The sequence below is a fragment of the Sinocyclocheilus rhinocerous genome, unplaced genomic scaffold, assembly GCF_001515625.1.
Source record: "Sinocyclocheilus rhinocerous isolate Xijiao unplaced genomic scaffold, SAMN03320098_v1.1 scaffold769, whole genome shotgun sequence".
In the NCBI taxonomy this organism is placed as follows: Eukaryota; Metazoa; Chordata; class Actinopteri; order Cypriniformes; family Cyprinidae; genus Sinocyclocheilus; species Sinocyclocheilus rhinocerous.
The window spans coordinates 188,316-197,944 of record NW_015636562.1 but is presented as its reverse complement, the minus strand read 5'-3'; the positions used below and the strand labels follow the sequence as shown (position 1 = coordinate 197,944).

The 9,629-nt window shown below is 35.8% G+C and overlaps 1 long non-coding RNA gene and 1 pseudogene across 1 annotated transcript in view; one reads left to right on the top strand and one right to left on the bottom strand.

Moving 5' to 3' along the window:
• Window positions 1-9,629, bottom strand: part of LOC107747939 (B-cell lymphoma/leukemia 11B-like) — a 36,357-nt pseudogene that overhangs the window by 17,513 nt on the left and 9,215 nt on the right.
• The window catches only part of LOC107747940 (uncharacterized), a 20,698-nt gene that overhangs the window by 10,533 nt on the left and 536 nt on the right, over window positions 1-9,629 (top strand). The window contains exon 2 of the long non-coding RNA XR_001640855.1: window positions 6,411-6,415. This is a non-coding gene — a long non-coding RNA (uncharacterized LOC107747940). The remainder of the gene's footprint in view (window positions 1-6,410; window positions 6,416-9,629) is intronic.

The window sequence follows — 9,629 nt, the reverse complement described above, 5'->3', positions numbered from 1 at the left end:
TTAAACAAAACAAAAAGCAAAACAGAGGGAAAAAAGGGGGGGGAAAAAAAAAAAAAAAAAAAAAAAAAAAAAAAAAAGACATTTGTTTAGATTTTTTGATCAAGACTGCAAAAACTAATAGAGATCCCCTGAGCAACCTAATAAATCCTTAAAAACTATTGGGAAAAAAACAGTTTAGACCAGCCTAAGATTTGAATTTGAATTTATTTATGAGGATTGAGATGAGTCTTCCAGTCTAGTTTTAAGGGGATTTTAGAAGGAAGAACGTTTTGGGCATTAACTAGCTACTTGAATGAATGAATGAATGAATGAATGAATGAATGAACTAACGAGCGCGCAAATGAACAAACAAACAAATAAATAAATATTTTTTTTTATATTTTTGTATTTCTGCATTGCATGTTGCCATATGAAGAAAAAGACAAATTTTTACTAGCTATATTTGGAAATAATTAATTATTCTAGAATGAGTGGGGTGATTTCTGAATCAAACCTAAAAGTAATTAATTAATTATTTAATTATTATTAAATAATTACTCATACTTTTTGTGATAGCCATTCTTTTAGGATTGAACGATTTGGGAGAAATCAACTGAAACCTATTTCAGTAATCATAATTATTATTAAGATTATTATTATTATTACATTTTTGTATAATAATAATAATTATAACTCATTGTTGTTGTTGATAGATTATAATTAAAATGTTACAAGAAACAAGAAATATATTGTAACAATTACTATTGTTGTGCAAAATTAAAAAGAGAGTATTTAATAAAAAATAACTATAACTTTACAATATCACTATTTATGTCTTAATTTTGTTTATTTGTATATATGCACTACGGGTTTCAGAGTGAAGCGCGGCACTGTGTTCATTTACACGTTCAGCTCATTATATGGTATTTCAGCATCTCAGAGAGGCTTGGTTCATTTACTGTGAGCTCCACACACTGGATCATGAACACATTTAATAACTGCACTAAGACATATCGCAATATTGATCTTCTCACGATACATCATGCATCCCTATAGGCCAGCTTCAACCAGCAAAGACCAGCAAACCAGCTTAGACTTATTAAAGATGGCTTTTTCCGAAGGGTAGGTTTTAACATAGAGCTGCAGTTTTCCATCGGTAGCAGTGCAGATTACACCCAACGTTCATGAGCCACTGTCATGTCATCTCACCATCCTTGCTATTTCTTCTTAAGTATTTTACTTGAATTCAGTCATGGCTAATTTGACAAAAGAGCGATAGTGAGACGGAGAGGAAGAGGGAAAAAAAAGCGTTACACATCTGGTCAACACCATCAGCACATGCTGAAATTTAGTGGCGACGCTCACAGTCCAAATTAGTGGCGAGTTTTATTCCCCGCTGTGGAAGGAAAAATATCAAATCTGCTGCCATATGACTACAATAAAGTGGTATGTGGAGCGTTTGATGCCTTCATGTGGGAGACTTTAACTCTTTCCACCAGGGCTCGGCGTGGAGCGCACATGCAGCGCTGTCCTGCTCTATAATGCGTCCAACATGGACCAGGTTGACCCCTGCCGGCAGACAGCACCAATCAGACGGCGATGGGGTGGTCTCGTTTGGACGGATCCCAAAAATAAGCAGGCCCGAAATCCCAGAGGCCTTAACCACAGGCACCCTGCAACAGAGATGCTGGCATAGCGTGGGTGTTGCAAGGGATCATGGGTATGGTTTCTGTGAAGAGCTGGGCATCATTGCTTTGCATTTTACTGCTAGAGGTCAGAGAGATTGAAATGTGTACAGAAGACTGTCCATCAAACACTACAGAGAGATCTTGTTCAATATGGTTTTAAATGGGATTTCAAGTCAACATTTACAAAAAGTACTGTACTTCATACATACCATGGTACTGCAAAAACACAGCTCCGATCACAGCGTCCTCCATCCTCCTGTTGTTATTGTTGTTGTTCTTTGTTTCTGTTGTTGAACGCCGCGCACAAATGATGACGCTGTCGACTGGCTTACGTCACTTCTTAGTACACACTCTCTGTGCGAATGCAACCCTTTAAATGGTACTGGGAAATAGTTCGCGCAAAATCATCCCAGTACTTTAGTACTGTACATTTAGTTCTGGAACTAAAGCGGTGCGAAAGGCCCTAATGATTACTAATTTTTATATGCCATGGTATTTACATATATGCCACTATTTGTCTGTAGAATTAAAAGATATTTCCTTGAAATTAATTAGCATTGTCTGTAAAATAATCTAAGATTTAAATTTGAGTCGAGAATTTATTGCTGTTGATTTTGCTGCATTGAAAATGAACTGATCTAACACAAAAAATGGGTCGCAGATCTATTCGGATAAGATTGCAGGCAGTAGGGTGAAAATAAAGCTACATGCAAATAATAAAATGCAACTATTTACCGATGCAAAGCTGCATAAAAACAATGCATAAAAACTGACTTTTCAACTTTAAAAAAGGGAGAAATGACAAAGACGACAAAGCATGTGTGTCCAGAAATACGCACAAACAAAAAGACAGGTCGTGTGACATGCTCGCTCTTACTCTTGAAAACCATGAACAAAACCATGCAAAAGAAAATATGACACAGACGACATTAAATACTCTTGTTCATTCGTGAAGAGGATAAATATGGTGTGTGTGACCACAATGTGTTTTTAGCAGTGATTTATTGGCTGCCGAGAGCATGAAACCATCAAAATTCAATTTACATTTATAAAACAAACGGCCAAACTATAACGACTGTAAATCACTATTTTGCGGTTTGCTTATGCATTTATAAAGCTGTCAGTTTTCCTACGTCATTTTAATAACTTGAGGTCTTTCATATTGTTGTGTCTGAAAAGGTTTGATTTTAAGGTTTATTTCATTGTTTATTTTAATCATTTGTCTAATAAACAATTGTGTTCAACATATAATATGGGTTCTGAAGCCATTTGAGTACCACTGATGTAAAACTAATTTTAATACTAAAACCGTTTGGAGATTTATGTGAAGATCTTATGCTCAAGGATAAACATAATTTCCTTAATGGTGTAAACGTGTGAAAAAAAGTGCTTCTCTTCACTGCTGGATCTGTGGTTGATCTTGCATAAAGATGTTCAGAGACAAAGAGCTCCTGATATTCTTTTATTTAAAAATGTCTGTGCATTTACAAAAAGAGTGCTTAAGACAGTACCTTCATGAAAATTCAAAGGCTGATCCTTGAACTTGCTAAAGATGCTGTGTATTAAAAAAAATTCTCTGAGCTTCAAAAACATTTCTTCTCTTTTAACTGCAAAACTCAGAAGAGCTGTTTCATATGCCAGGATATTAGCAAGAGTTTGGACACAAAAAAGAGTAAAAAGGACTGTGAAACTGACTCATCAAATTCACTTTCTATTCTGCTTCTGTCCCTGACACACACACACACACACACACAGTCGGAAACAGCCACTGTAACCCCTAATCACAACCCCGAAGGCTGGACATCAAATGCTGCAACGTTGAAAACAGATGATCAGAGGTAATTAACGCAGTTTCATATGCAAATTTAATTAATGCAAAACTACAAAGTCATTATGCAAATGGCATCTTCTTGAGCCGCTGTGCAAACATTCATCTCTTAGAACAGGGATCAGTCTCCCCATCTTTAGAAACTCTCTCACAACACACACACACACACACACACTGTTCTCTTAGGATCATGTATGAATAGTGTATTTATTTTAAACTTCTTTCCATTGATACCAGACTGGGGCCATCAGAGCAGACAGCTGAGAGGCAGGAAGACACGATTTGGCACAGGAGTGAGACAATGAGACTGTTAGACCGGCACGGTATGAATATTCATGACACTGATTACTTTCCATGATTAAAGCCTACTCTAATATTTAAATGAGCGCATGCTAGGTGATTAGAGGAGCGTTGGAAAGGACAAGCGCATGATGCGGTACACTTTCTCCCGCGTTCATGGAGTATGATTAGCTAGACAGTTCAGAGATTGATTAGAAACTAAGGGCAGTTTCACATATGAAGGATAAGATTTGAAAATAGCAAGAATGATGCTGGTATTCACTTGATGGGATATTCTATCAGAAACTGCAGGTAATGGGCACTTTCCTTGAATATGGTACAAATTGGTGTCCTGTTAATTATTCAACACAGTAGACATATAAATCCCATATTGTTTTTTTTTTTGTTTTGTGTTTTTTTTCAGAGAAGTTTTAGATGCATTGAATCAACTATTATCTAACCAAAAATAAATCTGGCATGAGAAGTATTTAGTACGGTAGCTAGATTTAAACACTTCAAATGTCTCAATCTTCTATATCAGAGGAACAAAGAGAAGGAGAACTTAAAGACAGATTTTGGCATAGGCATAAATATGTGAATAAGTAACAGCATTTAAGAATAGTAAACAACAACAACAAAAAAGGTAACACTATTTTAATGTGATGTAGTTACACACACATGTACTAAAACAGTAAACTATGCATAATTACAAGCAACTAAACCTAACCAAGAAGTGACCGGACACCTAAAATTTTACATCCCCCTAGTAAAATCAATGTAACATATTTTTGTTCAATTTCATAATTTTTTGTATTTTGAGATACAGGGCTGTTTTCATGGTACTAATTAATATTTATGCAATAATTATGATCAATTTCTTCCCATTGAAAATAATACAATTAAAAAAAAATTATATTACTTTTCAATTAATGCAGTATGTCATGTTAAAATAGAGTCAATGCCTTTAAAATCCAATTTTTTGAAGCCAAATTAGTGCCATCTGGTGGGAGTAAAATAAGAAAAACTTCTGCAATTCTATGGTTTGGCCACTAGATTCCTATATAGCTCTATATAAAAGGCCTATAAATTCTCTAATTGTTTTTGGTTTATATTTTTTGTTGTTTTAAATGTTGATTTGAAGTGTAGGTTTTTGCATTATTATTACTACATTCAAACCTGAACACAGAAAGCATTTTGATACTCAAAACATTAAAATTCTATAAAAATGTAACAAAAATGAACAGGAATGTTTTATCAGAGCTTAATCCTTCTGGGTCTGATCTGATTTTAACCTCTTATTTCAGTTTTCTGACTCGTTTTGGCTATATGGTTATAGCCATACCAATTCATTTGAGTATGTATAATTCTGTATGTGTGTGTCTGTGAGTGTGTGTAAATAAGTGTGTGTGAGTGGATGTGTTGATTTTGCACTCTTGATGTTTTAGAGTTTCACCCCGTCATTGCTGTGTATATTTGTAGATTGTACACACATAAATTCTCTGAATTTTTGTGTTTTTGTTGATTCCCCATTCATTTCCTATTGTCGGTCATTTTTGACCGAAGATCACAAGTGTGACTATTTTTTTACGACTACTTAGCCTGCTCGAATCATGCTCTCAATTTTTTTGTGTGTTTTTTCACATTCCAAATGCCATAAAAGTCACCAAGTTTTGTACCATTCTGAAGAAGCTGTGATTTTTGTAAAAATTCAAAACTGAAAACAAAACTATTCGGTCAAAAGTGAATATACTTTCTTATTTTTTTCTTTTTGATTTTAGAGTGAAATGTCTTTGTCTCTGTCTGTGCATCAGTCAGTTTGTATTTATGTAAATTAGTGTTTTTTAATTGGAGTGTGTGTGTGTGTGTGTGTGTGTGTGTGTGTGTGTGTGTGTATCAGCCCGTCCCATGACTGCTGTAGTCAAACACTACAGAGCATCAGAGGGTTAAAAATAATAATTTTGTGTGAAGAACAGACAAAAATTGAAATTTACTGAAAATCCTATTTGCATATAGGTATATTCAAACTTCTGCAATCAGTTATGTACGTGCGAACATTTTGAAGCAATATTTAGTTAATTAAAAATTAATTAAGGTAATTTAATTAATTAATAATTCTTAATATACAATTTTTGATTTTAATTTTTGATTGCAAGTATTTATTTATTTATTTATTTTAGAAGTAATTTAGGTCACACTTTATTTTAAGGTCCAATTCTCGCCATTAGCAAACCATGACTTTTGCCTCAATAAACTCCTAATTTGCTGCTTATTAATAGTTAGTAAGGTAGTTGTTAAGTTTAGGTATTGGGTAAGATTAGGGATGTAGAATATGGTCATGCAGAATATGTGCTTTATAAGCACTAATGAACTGCAAATATGTTATTAATAGGCATGCTAATTAGCAACTAGTTAATAGTGAGAATTGGTCCCTATACTAAAGTGTTACTTTAATTTAATAAAAATGCACAAATCAATGTGATATCCAAAGTTGGTAAACTCATTAGTTAATAATAAAAATATCAAATCATGATTCCCAGAATCTGAATCATATCAGACCCCGCAAGTGCCTAAAGATTCCCCCTAATGTAAATTCAATTCGAGATTTTTCAACATGTGACCGCTCCACATTTGCAAAGCAATAGTAAAGTAAATGACAACAACATTTCCAAAATTGCCTTTTTTTGTGTCAACTATTTCTTAAACAAATCTAAATAAACATATGCTATCTTAAAATTACTTCTGAACAGAAGAGCCATTCTAGCATGGATTAAAACATTTCCATTGAGATGTGAAGGGTTTAACGCACACCCATCAGGCTTGGTGTTTTGGCCCACAGCATGCATGGCTTTTGCCTCTAGGCTGCCATAGCTCCATATTGTATTTAATTAGCCCCATTAAATATAATCTAATTTGACTGAAACTTAAGACAGTTAAGTGGCAATCTACTGTGTTGAGTAAAGCTTTCATGCGCTAATATTTAATTCAAGCTTAAAGCACCTTCCTGCCCTGCATTTCTGTGGATAACCTTGACGACTTCTCCACTTCTGTCAACGAAGCAAAACTAAAGCCAAAGTTGTTCAGTAAAAAGTTCAGATAATACAACCCCTCCCCCTCAAGATTAACAGCTTTGAAAAGGCATATTCAAACAAATACAGAAAACTAATAACCTTGTATAATTTAGTTTAAAAAAAGGGGAAAAGGTATTGACAAGGCTGAAGCCTGCTGACTAGCGTAGGGCAGCAAACGTGTGCGTGTGCTTGATTTGTCTCGATTTGTCATATCCTGACTAGCAAGTGAAGCATTTCCTTGTCCAGGCTGTGTGTGCTGAGAGGAGGGCACTGTGCTGGAAGATAACATGTGGCCCCTCCAGGCCCCGCACGCTAAACTGAGTCTTTAACCCTCTGAATGAGGAATCTTCTTCATTAATCCCCACACTATGTCTCTTAGCACTTGAATTTTAATGGGCTTTCTTAGCCTTTTTTTCTTAATACGATGATATTTCCACCAAACACGTCGGGTGAGGATTTCTGGAGTTTTTTCCTCTTAGAGAATTGGTTTCAGCTGCTGGCGCACTCAGGGCTGTTATGTTTCACTTAGAGATGAGAGAAAGAGAGAGAGAAAGATGCTGCCGTCTTGCTCTAATAAAATCATGCAAGGGGTGTTAATCCCTCTTGAAGGCCCGAGTCAGAAGAAGAGGACCTTTTGAGAGAAGCGATCCAGTCAGAACTGCTGAACAGTATGTGTGTGCGTTTGTGTTGTAATAAAGAGAAACTGTGCATATCAAACTACACTCTTAAATGAACAGTTCACCCCAAAAATAACAGTCTGTCATCATTAACGTACCCTCACGTCATCCCAGCCCCATATTATTGTTATTATTATTTTTCCAAAAAGAAAAGCAAGGCTGATTTTCTGAGCTGGATGGTGATTTATACTTGCTAAGCTCCAAAAAGGCCTAAAAAGCAGCATAAAAGTACCCAAATGCATCATCTTAACGGCAAGTCGTACGATAGCTTTGTGTGATTAACAAATCAAAATGCATTGATTGTTTTGGTATTTACTGAAACTCACAAATATGATTAATAATTGTGTTCAGTTCAAAAGAGGCAGCTTTGATATCACTGATGCAAACAGCAGCTCAGACCTTCTGCCTATTGGATCTCTTTTTGTTTCACAGAAGAAAGAAAATAATGTGGGGGTTGAAACGATATGATTAGTAAACAAAACTAGACAAAATACTCATTTGGGGTAAAATATTCCTTTAAAAAGTAAGGTTTTATTTAGAATCCAATTTTAAAAGAACCTTTATTAAACAAACAGCTCTGGTCCTGGGTTGTAATTGGTCAGTTTTCCAGCCTTGCTAAAATATGTAATAGAGGAAAAGCTATAAGGCAAAATCCTGTTCACCAATATACTGTGTATATCACTGCGCAGCACCTATAGAGACCAACTATTAGTTTACATATCATGAACTATATATTCCAGTGGAATGATGGCAATTTTTTTAAAATAAAATTGGTTTTAATTATATACTGTACACTACCTGTCAAAATTTGGAATAAAGTTGTTGTTGTTTTTTTTAAGGTCTCTTGTGCTCACAAGAGGCTGCATTTATTTAATCAAAAATGCAGTAAAAACAGTAATATTGTGAAATATTATTACAGTTAAAATAACACTTTTCTATTTTAATATATTTTAAAATGTAATTTATTCCTGTGATGTAAAGCTGAATTTTTAGCATCATTACTCCAGTCTTCAGTGTCACATGATCCTTCAGAAATCTTACTAATGTGCTGATTTGTGGAAAACTGTGATACACTACAAAGGTTGTTTGGGTTAAGCAAGATTTGAAAGAAAGAAAGAAAGAAAGAAAGAAATTTAATTTATAAGTATTTTATTCAGTAACCATTTAAAAAATGTTGCTCAAGTTTTAATTTGTAGTTACTATATACTGTAAAACCTTCAACAGAGCATATAGCCGAAGAACCGTAAAAAGGTTCTTGACAAGAAAAGACTACTTTGTTGGTTCTTGAAGAGTGCACCTATTTCAAGTATAAGTAAAAATCTTTGTGTGTGTGCGTAGGTGTTTGTCACTTCATAGGTTTCTCTTTCCTGCCAAGCTTCAGAGACTAATAAACCTTCCCCTCCTCTAGCCCTCAGTGTAAAACACCTACCTGTTGGGATGCCCTCCTGCTTGGGGCAGATTCCTCTGGCGGGCGTCAGTCGTTTTTCCTCCTCCTCTCCTGGTGTGACCTGGATCCCAACCTCCACCGGTCCAGACCTCCGGCAGACTTCCGGCCGTGGGGGTCTGGGGGACGAGGAGCCGCCGCTGTCAGTTGGTTTGTCGAAACAGGAGCTGGGTCCGGGGCACAGTCTCCTTTTGTGCTCGATAAACACTAGAATATCTCCCAGGGGGAAGTTGGTTTGACACTGACCGCAGGTCAGCAGGTCACTCTCTCCGGCTCCGGCCACAGGGCTGGCTGTGGAGCCCTCTGATGCGTCATGATCTGCTGCGGCTGAGCAGTGAAAGAAGAGGAAAAATTAGCAATTAATGCATGACTCTATTATAAACTCATTATGGTTCATAATAATAAATGGCTTACAATAATCAATTTTGAGCTGTAACAGATCAATCTGCCACAGAGAGTTGCAAATAATTGCGATAAAAGCCTGCCAGTGCACTCTAAAAAATGCTGGGTTAAATACAACCCAGCGCTGGGTAAAATATGGACAAACCCAGCAATTAGGTTGTTTTCAACCAACAGTTGGGTTGAATGTTTAACCCAACCTCCTGTGCAGTAACCCAACTGCTGGGTCAAAACAACCCAATCGCTGGGTTTGTCCATATTTTACCC